This window comes from Leiobunum rupestre, chromosome 6, assembly GCF_980474605.1.
Source record: "Leiobunum rupestre chromosome 6, qqLeiRupe1.1.hap1, whole genome shotgun sequence".
In the NCBI taxonomy this organism is placed as follows: domain Eukaryota; kingdom Metazoa; phylum Arthropoda; class Arachnida; order Opiliones; family Sclerosomatidae; genus Leiobunum; species Leiobunum rupestre.
Genome location: NC_143389.1, coordinates 38,372,295 through 38,385,447, shown reverse-complemented (window position 1 = coordinate 38,385,447; position 13,153 = coordinate 38,372,295).

The following is a 13,153-nucleotide window of genomic DNA, read 5'->3' as shown; positions in this document are numbered from 1 at the left end:
GCTATCTCTTCGTTAAAACTGTTGCTTTGGACGACCCGAATCCAATGGGATAGCGCCTTTTCGTTCTCTTCCTTCGATAAAGGTCCAGTAATCCTCAATTCTGTCGCATTTCGCGAATTGAAGACAAAACGTAGAATGTAGGCGGTGATATGAATGAGTTTTTTACGCGCTGAAAATTTGGAAAGGAGCGTGAAATCCATTTGATGATGTGTTACTAAAGAAATAATTCGTCTTTCCTCGGATAAACATTCATTTGGCTCTGAGAGTTCATGTAGTTCTTGCGTTGTTGCGGCGAAAATAAGGCACTGCGGTCCATGCCCCCAGAGACCATGATTTCCCAGTTCGCTAGCGGATATTCCTCGAGAAGCACAATCGGCAGGGTTGCTGTCTCCTGAAATGTGATGCCATTGCGCTCTCGGTAGTTTCTCGTGGATTTCTGACACTCGATTGGCTACGAACGTTTTCCAACGTTGCGGTGGAGCTTTCAACCAAGCTAGGACGATTGTTGAGTCCGACCAGCAATGAACATCAGCTATATCCAATCTCAATGACTCCCTGATCAGTTGAATCAGAGAAGCCAAAAGTAATGCACCAGATAATTCCAGTCTCGGAAGTGTGATTTGTTTGAGCGGAGCGACTCTTGTTTTCGCAGCGATCAGTTGTATTTTGATTTGTCCGTTGTTATTCACCGTCTTCAGGTATACGGCAGCTGCGTACGCTTTCTCCGATGCGTCACAAAATCCATGCAGGCTAATGTCTGTAGCATTAGCTTGCGAAATGTGCCGTTGAACCGTAATGTTTTCAATTTCTGGTAAATCGGTTCGAAATGACCTCCATTTAGCTTCAAGTGGTTGGGGAAGTTGCTCATCCCAATTCAATTTTAGCTGCCACATTTCCTGTAACATCAGTTTCGCTCGAACGGTTACTAGTGCCAACAGTCCCAGAGGATCGAATATCCTTGCTGTATCCGAAAGAATTGTACGTTTAGTGATTGAACTTCTTGACGCTGGAGAAGTAACCATAAACGAGAAATTATCAGCCGAAGGAGTCCAATATAGGCCGAGAGTCTTGACTGATTCGTCGTTCTCGATGCATAGTGGCTTTTGTAAATCCTTCATGTTTGCTGGTAGTGTATCCAATAATGCAGCTTCATTCGACGCCCATTTCCTTATTTCAAATCCTGCTTGAGATGTAGCTTGAATGATTTCTGACTGAAGTCTTAAAACGTTCTCAATCGTTTCGTCTCCTGTCATTAGATCGTCCATGTAGAAGTCATTTTGTAAAGCCGAAGATGCCAACGGAAGTGTCTCTTTCACGTCATGGCCGAGTTGCTTCAAGACTTTAGTTGCTAGGTATGGCGCTGATGCGCTTCCATATGTAACCGTTAGCAAACGGTATTCGAGCAAGGGTTCGTGTGAGTTGTTTCGCCAAACAATTCTTTGAAGATCGGAGTCGTCTGGATGTACTCTAATTTGACGAAACATTTTGGCAAGGTCTGCTTTCATTACAATGCGATGTTGACGAAAGCGAATAAGGAGGTTGACCAAATCATCTTGAAGTTTTGGCCCCACTAGCAGATGATCGTTTAGGGAAACTCCAGTTGTAGATTTGGCAGAGGCGTCGAACACCACACGAACTCTCGTGGTGGTACTGTCTTCTTTGAATACCGCATGATGAGGCACGTAGTAAGATGGATTGGTTTCGATTTTTATTTCATTCGAGGGAATGAGTTCCATATGTCCAAGGGCAATGTATTCCCCCATGAACTTGCGGTACTCCTCATAGAGATTCGGGTTAACACGTAGACGTCGTTCTAAGTGAGAGAATCGACGGATTGCCATTTGTTTAGAATCTCCAAGTTTTGGTGCATCGTTTATCTTTGGTAATCGTACAGTGAATCTTCCTGTAGAGTCACGTGTATGTGATTCTTCAAAGTTCTTTTCTCATTGAATTTCTGTTGGAGATAGTATTCTTCGAGGCTGGATGTCTTCTAGCTCCCAAAGATGTTTCAAATCTGCTTCCAATGTACAATGGTGGACCTTTATTTTCGAACTTCTTCCGGCCATCAGCAATGGACCGGAAACTGCCCATCCGAAAAGAGTATTAAAGGCACCTGGAAGACCTTCTTTCCCCTTGCAAATGCCATCTTGTAAGAGCTCTAGATACACGTCAGCACCTAGTAAAATATCCACTTGTCCAGGGCTATGAAAAGTTGGATCAGCAAGTGTTAAGCCTTTCAAGTGTAGACAATTTCCAGGATCGAACGGACTGTTAGGTAAATAATCCGTGACCTTTTTCAGGACGATTGCCTCGACGATGACCTCCGACGTGTTAATGATATTTGACTGAATATTCACCATGACACTGCCTTGAGAGGTGTTCATTCCGGTTGCTCCAATTCCGTCAACTGAGACGTTGAAACGTGTTCGCTTCAATCTTAGTTTCCTCGTGAATTGTTCCGTGATGAAACTGGCTTGAGAACCCGAGTCCAGAAGCGCTCGGGCTGGATAAAGTTGCTCGTCAAGTCCCTTGACTTGGACCATTGCGGTTGCCAAGATAACTTGGGTTGATCCAATTATTTCACGAGATGGGCATGAAACTACACCGGAGGTTGCCTTCGTCTTCGTTAATTCCTTTTCTTGATGTAGAAGTGTGTTATGTCGTGCGTTGCATTTCCTACAATGACCAGATTTGCAGTCATTGCTTTGATGACCGGTTCGTAAGCAATTGAAACACATGGCACTCCTCTTGACCATGTTCCAACGCTCGTCCGAAGTTGCATTCAGAAAATTGGTACATTTGTATACAGAGTGTGTTTCGTTGCAAAAGTGACACGTCTCGCTCAGAGCACCATGATGAGCCTTTGTACTCGGTCTCTGATGTAATGGAGGCTTCGACTTGATTGCAGTAGTTGTAGGCGGAGCTGCTGCTAAGGCTCTGGCCCGTTGTTCAAGAAATGTAACGAGATCCTCGAAAGTTGGTCTTTCGGTCCCCCTCAGGGAAAGTTCCCATTGTCGGCGAGATTCTGAATCCAGTTTTTCCTTTACAAGATGAAGTAGTATGGAGTCCCAATGTTGTACTGGTTCTTTGAGAACCTTGAGCGCCCTTATGCATTCGGCGGTGGTATCGATGAGCGTTCGTAAAGCGGATGAAGATTCTTGGATGACATTAGTTTGACTGAAGAGACGTTTTACGTGTGCATCGATGATTTCCCGGGTATTGTTGAACCGATTGTTTAAGATATCCCAAGCTTCCAGATAATTAGCGTCAGTTACCGGAATAGATTGAACTAGGAGCGCTGCTTCGTTTCGTAATGATGACTTCAAATACTGAAACTTCTGAGCTCCGGTGAGCGATTCGTTGTTGTGTACGGTGGCCGTGAAGAGATCATGAAATGGAAGCCAATCGACGTAACCACCGCTGAATGATGGAAGTTCCAGCTTAGGTAAACGTACATTACTAGCTGGTCTGACTTGTCTCACTGGAATGTTTGCTGCTCTTTCATTTGATTCAGTGACGAGTAGGATTGTCAGATCTTCGAGTCGAGCGACTAGAGGGTTGTATTCATCTTCGTGATCCGCGAAGTCGTCGTCGTCGGGATCGATATTTGCAACTACGGCATCGTGAACCTCATCCAAGTCTTTCGATAGTTTTTCCACCTTGTCTACATACAGCTTCAAGGCGACGTCAGATAGATTCGTTGCTGTTTGACCCACCGCATTTTCAATCCTGGTGATCTGTCCCTTGATAGCTGCTCTTCTTCTCACCAGAACATCCATGATGACTTATGTTGATTCGTTTACGATCGGGATATGATCGATGGTTTAAACGGTTTCCAACGGAGAATCCACGCTAATTTTCACTGTCTCTCACGGAAAGATAGCCGATTCGATGATTAGTTGAGGAACATAATCAAGTTGACGAATTTATCCGGCTCGACGGACCAAAAAATGTCGTGAACAGCGAAATAAAAGACGCGAACTTTTCCGACATAAAAACCGGTAAACCTTTTTCCTCTTATTTCAAAACAGAACTGGCCGTTAATTTATTTTTACACGCGCAAAATAACACATTTTTTAACAGCAACCAAAAACTCACTTTCACGCGCGCGTGCGCTATATAAACATTTGAAAACGAATATAGGTAGATGTACTATACAAAATTACGATGTGTACAACCGAACACAAGGTATAATAAGAGTAACGAAGCGGAACCGAATGATGATTCTAAAGAAGAAACCGAATATTCTATTAAAGAGAGAGAAGCGTATAAAAAGTTGTTCGAATACATTCGATCTCAGCTTTTCCCTAATCCAACGGTAGTTCCTTTGATCAGTCTTACCGAGAAATTGATTGAAAACATGAAAGTAATCGGCGTTTTGGATGTTAAACCACACACGAAAAAACACATTCGTAGGTCCCTAGAAAAAGAATTTGACAACCACCTTGATTTCATATCGGACAATAGCGGAAAAGTTTTAGTTGCCCCTGATACATTAACCAGACATGCATTGGTTATTGAAAACGCGCTCTTGGTTTCAAAATTAACTCTTTGTTATCGAAAGACAATGAACATTTAATGAAAAGCTGTGCCTTGCATATTCGACAGGAAGTTAAGTGTTCTTGCATAAAACAAGATTGGCCTCCAAAACCGGAAAATCTAGTACCTGAAGCCATAGTAGTACCTCCTTCGCTTAATACTCTTTTAGCAACAATGATAACTGGTGATTGTGGTACTGGAATTTTGACACCGGCAATAAATACTGTACTACAATCAATTGCTCAAGACTGTGTTTATGCAATTACAAGAGGAGTTTATAAACCTCCCAAACATATCTTACTCCCTTGGACCGTAAAATCTCTCACTGGGAACGTAGAACTTATTAGACTTCTCAACCGATTTGGGCATTCCGTTTCGTATTCTCAACTAGAAGAAATCGACACCGCACTTTGCCTTCACAAGCTTGAAACCACTGAAGAGTCTGATATACCAATACCGGGAAATTTTTACGTCAACGTTCCAACAATTTTGGCGTACGATAATATTGACAGGCTTGAAGAAACCCTCAGTGGTGCAGGTACGTCTCATAGAGTAAATGGAATTATCTTACAGCCAAAAACTGCAACGTCTGAACTACCTCCTATTGTTTTGAACAGGAAGAAAGATAAAAAACGTAGCATTAGCGCTTTTTTAACTAGTCTTCCTCCATACAACGCAGGAAGCAGAGTAGGACCCCCCGAAATGGAACTAATAGAACTCGATAAAAATATTTTGTAGATAGTGACACGGCAATTGGAGACCAACACTCAAGTCGTAAGCTCGTGGACCGGTTTTAATATCTTATGTCGGAATCAAATTATCGTATGTCCAAACAAAATCGGCTACCTTCCAACAATAAACGCTCCGGCTACAGATTTGTCAACTGTAAACGAAATTCTACACCAATCTTTGAAAATTTGTCGAAGCCTTGATTTACAAGATATCGTTATTGTATTTGATCAAGCAATTTACGCGAAAGCAGCTGAAATACTTTGGAAAAATGCAGAGTATTTCAAATCAATCGTTATTCGAATGGGAGATTTTCACACCATGTGCACGCTGCTTGCAATAATTGGAAAATGATTCCGGGATTCAGGACTGAGAGACCTAGCAGTCAAATCAGGGATCATCGCCGAAGCCTATATCGATTCGGTCCGGGATGGACGTCGATATAACCGAGGAGTTCGACTACATAAACTCATGTATGAAAGTCTCATGAGATTATCTTGGAGCGGTTTTGAAGAATGGCTACACACAAATCACAAAGGCGATTTAATACATTTGGAAAGTTATCTCTCTCAAATTTCCAAATTTCGGGAATCAATTGATCAAGATTCATTTGAATCGCTCTTAAAGGACTCAACGTGTCTTCGAATCATCAATCTATTTTCTTCGTACTTAAGCACCTTGACGACTGAAAGCGGTGACTTGGCTGCATTTTGGGCGAGCTATATCGAATTAGTGGAAATTCTACTTGGACTAATTCGAGCGGCCAGAGAAGGTGATTGGTTTCTACATCTAGCTATGATCAGACAAATGATTCCTTGGTGTTTTGCATACGACCGACAAAATTACGCCCGATATTTACCTGTATACTACAATGAAATGACCAGACTTGAGAGTGATCACCCTGAAGTACACAACTACTTCCTATGTGGTGGTTTCTCAGTTCAACTGGATACTCTAAACCCTTTTGGTAAAATACCTGTAGATCAAACGATTGAAGAAACAATTAATAAAGATACACAAACCCCTGGTGGTACCAAAGGTTTCAGCCTAAATTCCGGGGCTGTCTCAAGATTTTACATAACCTCGGAGTACAGAAGTACGTGTCTAAGAAATATTCGAAAAATGACTTACACTAGAAGTTCAAAGTCCTCGCACACTGATCTACAACCAGCGAGAATTAAAAAAGATGAACGCCATGTACAGTTATTAACGGATATTTTGGAAAACACGTGGATTAATCCATTTAGTAGCTGCAACGACTTAATGTCCTTGTCTACTGGAAGAATTCCCTCAAAAGAAATAAAAGACGATTTATTGCAAGCCAGAGAAAAGGGTGAATTGGCTTATCAAAAGTTTCAAGACACTCGTCTTGGTCCTGCTGCCAATACAAACACATTTTTTGACCGACTTCCAAAACTAAACCTACGTACTTTTAAAAATTTGGACTACTCAAAGATTTCTAAAAGTTCTAAGAAAGAATCGATTTTAAAAGCGGACCACCGAGTATTCGGTCAGCTGGTTTTAGTTGCGGCTTCAAGAAACCTAGACATGAAACACGTACTTGAATACCCATTAGGTCCCCTTCCATGGGCTCTTGCGAATTCCGACGGTACAATGAAGAAGACTTGAAGGGCATACATCAATTGTTGAAACAATCACTCGTCCGTCCACCTGCATAATAGATGGACTGGCCTTACTTCATAAAGTAACCGGTGACAACAAAACATTTGAAGAACTCTGCGAAGCCGTTTTCATGGCAGTTGCGATAACCGGAACAGGCAGTGAAAGAATCGACGTAGTTTTCGATGTTTACAACTAAATATCTATAAATAACGCTGAAAGACTAAATAGAAGCACCAATAGCGGTGTCTTATACAAACAAATTTTTCCCGGTCACAAAATTAAAAACTGGAAACGACTGCTAGCATGTTCCGGAAGTAAAACCGCTCTCATTAAATTTATCGCTAACCAGTGGAGAAGACCTATTTATCTCGCCAAACTTGGAAACAAAGAAGTGTTTGTAGCCTGCGAAGAAAAATGTTATAAATTGACAAAAAATCGGAGCGCAATTTTTGAACAATTAAGATCAACCCACGAAGAAGCGGACACCCGTTTACTCCTTCATTCAAAACAGGCATCCCCTCATTTTAAATCAATAATCATTGTATCTGAAGATACCGATGTTCTAATACTGAGCATAGCGTTTTCTGAAAGCATAGGTAACGTATTTGTACGATGCGGTACTAAGCAAAGAACACGGTTCATTTGTGTTAAAACACTGGCCAATTCCCTCGGTAAAGACGCTTGCTCAGCAATTCTAGGTTTACATTCGTTCACCGGGTGCGATACAGTTAGTGCGTTTGGTGGAAGAGGTAAAATAGCTGGTTTAAAGTGGATAACTAAAGAAGGTGATTTACAGAAAGCTATGTGCGAGATCGGAGTTAGTTGGGAATTGACAAATAAGCTGTTCGATAAATTGCAGGCATTTACGTGTAAGTTGTATTCTGCCACCACGACCTCCAAATTGGTTAACGACTTGAGATACGATATCTTTAGATGTAAGAAGGGTGAAATTGATACGAGTCAACTACCACCATGTCGTGACTCCCTTTACCAGCATTGTCTACGAGCTAATTACCAAGCAGCAGTATAGCGTCGTAGTTTAGAAAATGAACCTTCAATACCAAGCCCTGAAGGTCGTGGTTGGAAAATAAATGAAGGGGAAATTTCTATTCTTTGGATGACATCTCCTCCAGCTCCTATAGCGGTGCTAGAGTTGATGGCTTGCCAATGCAAAAAGCAATGCAAACTGCCCACTTGCAAATGTATGGTAAACGAAATCCACTGCTCTCCTGCTTGTTATTTGGAAGAATGCGAAAATATGATGCAAGAAACGAGATATGACGGACAAGACGAATCTGATGACGATGACATTAACCTATAACTTAAAAGCTGTATTAATAAAAAATTATTGATTAACTTATTTTTTTCATTTAAGTGCTATAACTAAAAGATAAATTTAGTTTGTAATTTGTTTTTCGAAAATCGTAAAAAACAATTGAACAATTTGTCGATTTTGTACTATTTCCAACCCCAATAACTTCAAATTCGTTTACAATACGAACATTGGGTACAAAGGGTCGTTTATAGTGCAAATGAATACCAATCCATTGATGTATGAATTATTATTCTACGACAAGTACCTCCAGAGATACGCCTGGTAGAAAATACCCCTTTTTAGCCGATTTTAGGACTTCCGCCCCCTTTGGGGGGGGGGGAAGCTGTGAGACTCGAGTGTCCACCAATTTTTCCCATAACCCCCGAGGGTAGGTAGGTCTATTCGAAAATATAGTCAAAGCTTTATGCCCCCGTTTGATACCGACAACCCCATTTTCGGCTCTTGGCTCACGGACTAAATTAGTAATGCCAAATCCTTTGAAATAACACTAGAAACGCTGTAGGATCCTACCATTGTGGAGATGACGTCACTATAATCTATAGAAGGTACATTTGAAGATTAATTGCTACTATTTTGGGTTAAAACTTAAAAGTAAAATATGAAATGTGGCAAAACGTTAAAAACGTTCATGTGATCATGGATTAAACACTAGTGTTTAATCCATGATGTGATACAAAATCAGATTTATGCTACACTAAAGTAACTACACTTTTTATGCAATCCATGAAATTAGGCAGGGATTATGTAAAATACTTATTATTTAGTCGCTAATCTCAACTGTATAAAGTTTTCCTCTTACAATTTATTATTATTTCTTTAAATAACGCACAGGAAAGCATTCTGAGCTTTTGTAGTATTTATACTTGCAAGTTGGCAAGGATTCATTTTACGCTTTAAGAGTCATCTATTGGTAACATTTTGCATCTCAAACTGCGACATATTTTTATTTTATTTGTAAATTAAAATTTTAATCTTAAGTTTTGCAAAAAATAGGTTTATTCGTAATATATAGTGTAGTTTTTACCAATATAAATTAATATCGTAGATTTTTGTCGCTAGATGGCTGCATAAAACGTATGCGGGAAGTTCAATGGAATCATCTTGAAAATTTAAATATGTATTTATTATCGTATTATATTCTCTTTTTTTACCATGGTTAAAATGTAATTAATTAAAGCTTTAAGAAAAAGTTCTGATACTTCATTGGTAGACACACCATGAAGTATCAGAAATTTTTCTTAAAACTTTAATTAATGTATTTATTAGATCGTGCAATGTTACTAATATGTACCATAATTAAGTGTAGTATTCTGACATATATACCGATATGTTTTACCGTGTATTCATTGTCATAACCATGAATTTATTTCATTTATTTATCTTTATTGTAATTTTTTGCCTGTTGTTTGTATATTTGTTTGGTTATTATTTATAACTTATTTATTTGTAAATTTATTTTTTATTAAATTTGGGCATCATTTAGGCATCTGAAACTGCAATAATTTAAAAAACTGTCCGCCGCAAAGTAAATAATTATTTATAAATAGAAAATTACCATTGTAAGATATATTACCGCAGTTGCCCAATATAATGTATACGAAATGTATATAATATGAAACATGCTCAAGACCGTTTGCAATGGACTGGATTTCCCAACAAACCACAGATGTGTACACCAGTAGCGTTGCGAGGATTTTGGTTCGGTGGAACATTAACTAGTAACGTTATAAAATGTAAAAAATGAAACGGGGTATATTGATTTCGTTTTAAATCATATTTATATGATTTATATTGATATAATATATAATGATGTTTATGTTAATTAGTTTTTCAATCTCATTCCTTTTGTACTGCAGTACCTTTTTAAAAATTTAAAGAAGTGTCTAACGTGAGAATTTGGCGGGAAAAACCATAACAACATTGCTTCCGGAAAGATATCCGCGGTCGTATGTTTCCCAGCTTTATTCTCAAGAAAGCCAATGAATAATTAAATAGGAAATGACTATGGGAATCAAAAAAATATTGACAGTTAGATAGATACTGGCTAATCGAAATCTAGAGCAATTAATCGATATTGCGTTGTTGTTTTAAGAGCTGGTACTATGGCAGCTTAACATTTACCAATTCTTTGTAAGCAGCAACCTTTTAGGTGGGGAATTAGTAGAGTTTCATTAGAAAACATGGCAAACCCAGAAAACGACAATAAAGTCGACGGAAAGAACTTAGTCGCGTTCGCCATCGTGAAATGTTTGATGTTATTCGGCTTACTTAATGGACGTGTGGACGATAAAAAGAGAAGATTACGACTCCGGGCCATCATATCTCTGGTTATTAGTAATGGTTACTGTTTGCACACCATCGCCAACGCGTTGGAATATGGATCTCGCTCTCCTAATTTATTTAAGACCTACCTGTATCGCGTGTGCGTCATTCTGAGGTACACCACCGTCGCCTACGTCGTCAACTACTCTATCTTAAGCGAGAACTCTATTTTCAAATGTTTAGAAATAGTGAACAGGTTGGAGGGAACCAAAGCCAAGAACCAGACAAAATTCTACATAGGACACGTTCCTCGAAGTCTCAACGTTTGCTTATCGTTTCTGGGTTGCCTTTACGTAACTATGTTCGCTGTAGGAATGATGGTGTTGTGTACCGAAGTGGATATTGAAGAGTACGTTAACGCTTTCATGTACCAAACGAATTTCTTGTTGAAAATGCCGAAACTAAGTTACTTCTTAGGCTTTTGCGAAATGACCTGCTACGTTACGCTACTGGTGGTCGAGTTTCTATCGCAAGCCACCATCGCTTCCGTCGCTGGAGTGGTCGCTTCTCATTTGCGCGGCTTAAAGATTCTACTCAGCACGGCGAATGATCGCGAAATACCCCGAGTCTGCCAACACCACACCGAATTATACTCCGTGGTTGAGGAGCTGAACCTCCTGTTCCGGAATCCCCTCACGTTCTGGATAATACAGTGCATGGCCATCTCGTGCTTGACTTTACCCGTCATTATATTAAACGTTGAACTAGGTGGGATTCTGCAAAAAATGTATTGGACCCTAGATTGTGTCGTCCCTCTCCTTAGTATGGTTTTACTTATGGTTAGTTTATCCTCAATTAAGGAAATCAGTTACAGTTTGGTGGCCGTCTCTCAGGTGTGGTCGTCGAAAGGGGACGCCAGTCCCAGAAAGCTCAAGCGAAGCTCATTCTTACTTTGCAAAGTAAGCACGGCCAAGATTAGCTTCAGCGTTTTGAAGTGTATTTACATTGAAAAGAAGTTTGTTTTGAGTTTCTTCGGGGGCAGCGTAACCTTTTTCGTCTATATCGTGACGAGGCTTTTGCAAAGTAGGAAAGATAGTTAATATCTAGTTCGCCTTTCGCGAAATGACGCGTGAATATAAAGTTGTTTCTCATTTCTCTTTATTTTGGTAGATATTAACATTTGAAAATGTGTCCGTAGCGTCCTATAGCCGTCACCGCGACCGTTCGTTTAGTTTTCTCATTAATTCCGTAAATATAGCCCGAGCGTTTTCAACTAAAGATACGCAATTATAAAGCTTGACGTGGGCCTATCACGCTATTAAGCTTTACTCTATTTCGGTAGAAAGGCTTGTTTTGTTTCCGCGGTTTTGAAGGGTAAATAAAAGGGACTCGGTTATTCCGTAATTATGTCAAACGGATCAATGCTTTGGTTCCATAATGGGCGGCAACGAGTACTGTCGACCGAGCGTGTGAGCGTGTGTGACTTTCGCAACGGCGGCACATTGCCTGCGAAACGCCGTTAGTTGAGCGAACGACCGCGATGGCGGAGAATGTCCCGCCTTCCAAGGTCTATTCCAGTATTATCTACTCGTTCGTGTCCAACAAGTTGAACGAATCCATACCGGCCATTAAGAAACGGAATAGTTCCTCCCTGTATAAAAGTAACATCAGTATCCCCGAACCAGAACCCGAAAGAAAAGGAAACTTAGTGTTGTATCTCCTCGTAAAGAGCCTCAATGTTCTCGGCATCCTAGGTGACTTATCGCTAGGAACGGATATCAAGAAGTGGCGCAACATTCGAGGTTTTATTACGCTGCTTTCAGCCAACGCGTTTTGCGTCTACAAGATATGTTGCGTTCTGGAGAATTGTTCGGCCGATGACTACACTATTAAAGGTTTACTACCGAGTATTTGTCTGCTCGTTCGGTATTTGTCTTTGGTATACACTATCAACTACGCCTTCACTAAAGCTTCTTTCGTCGTCAAGTGTATAGATCGACTGGTTAGAAACGACTACTATCAACCGGAGGCTAAAACTAAAGCGAAACATTGCGACCAACAGATACGAAGAAGTTGGTATCGCGTATCACCCTACGTTAATGGGTTTGTGATCCTCGTGGGCCTGTTACACTTTACCAATTGGTTGGTGAACGTGGCAGCGTTAAGTCACTTTGAATTCGTCGCGATTACAAATAACAAGTCCGCTTTGAAATGGGTTTCGAATTACCTAAAATCCAATTTATGTTTGGCCACTTTTCTGACTTTTTGCGACGTTTCATTTTACTGTTTCTTGTTAGCCGTACAATTTTCGCTACAAGCGTTGGTCATATCCATGTCGGGTTTATTGGTAGCGAGGATGACAACCTTAAAAAGTAAGCTCCAATGTTCGAGCGAGAAGCTTCTGGATCGTCTAAGCGCGCAACATACGGAGCTCTACGAAATGACGGGTGACGTCAACTCGGCGTTGATTCCTCATTTGTGCGTCTGGTCTCTCGACGCCCTTTTGACCTTTTTCGTACGATTCCCGCCTTTCTTTCGCGCCTACCTCTCGGATGGTCAAGCGGTTGACGACCGCGTAGCCACGATGGAAGTTGTCATTATTCTCATCGGTTTTCTCGTGGTGCTGGTTACTTTATCGTCACTGGCCGATTCCGATGGTGATCT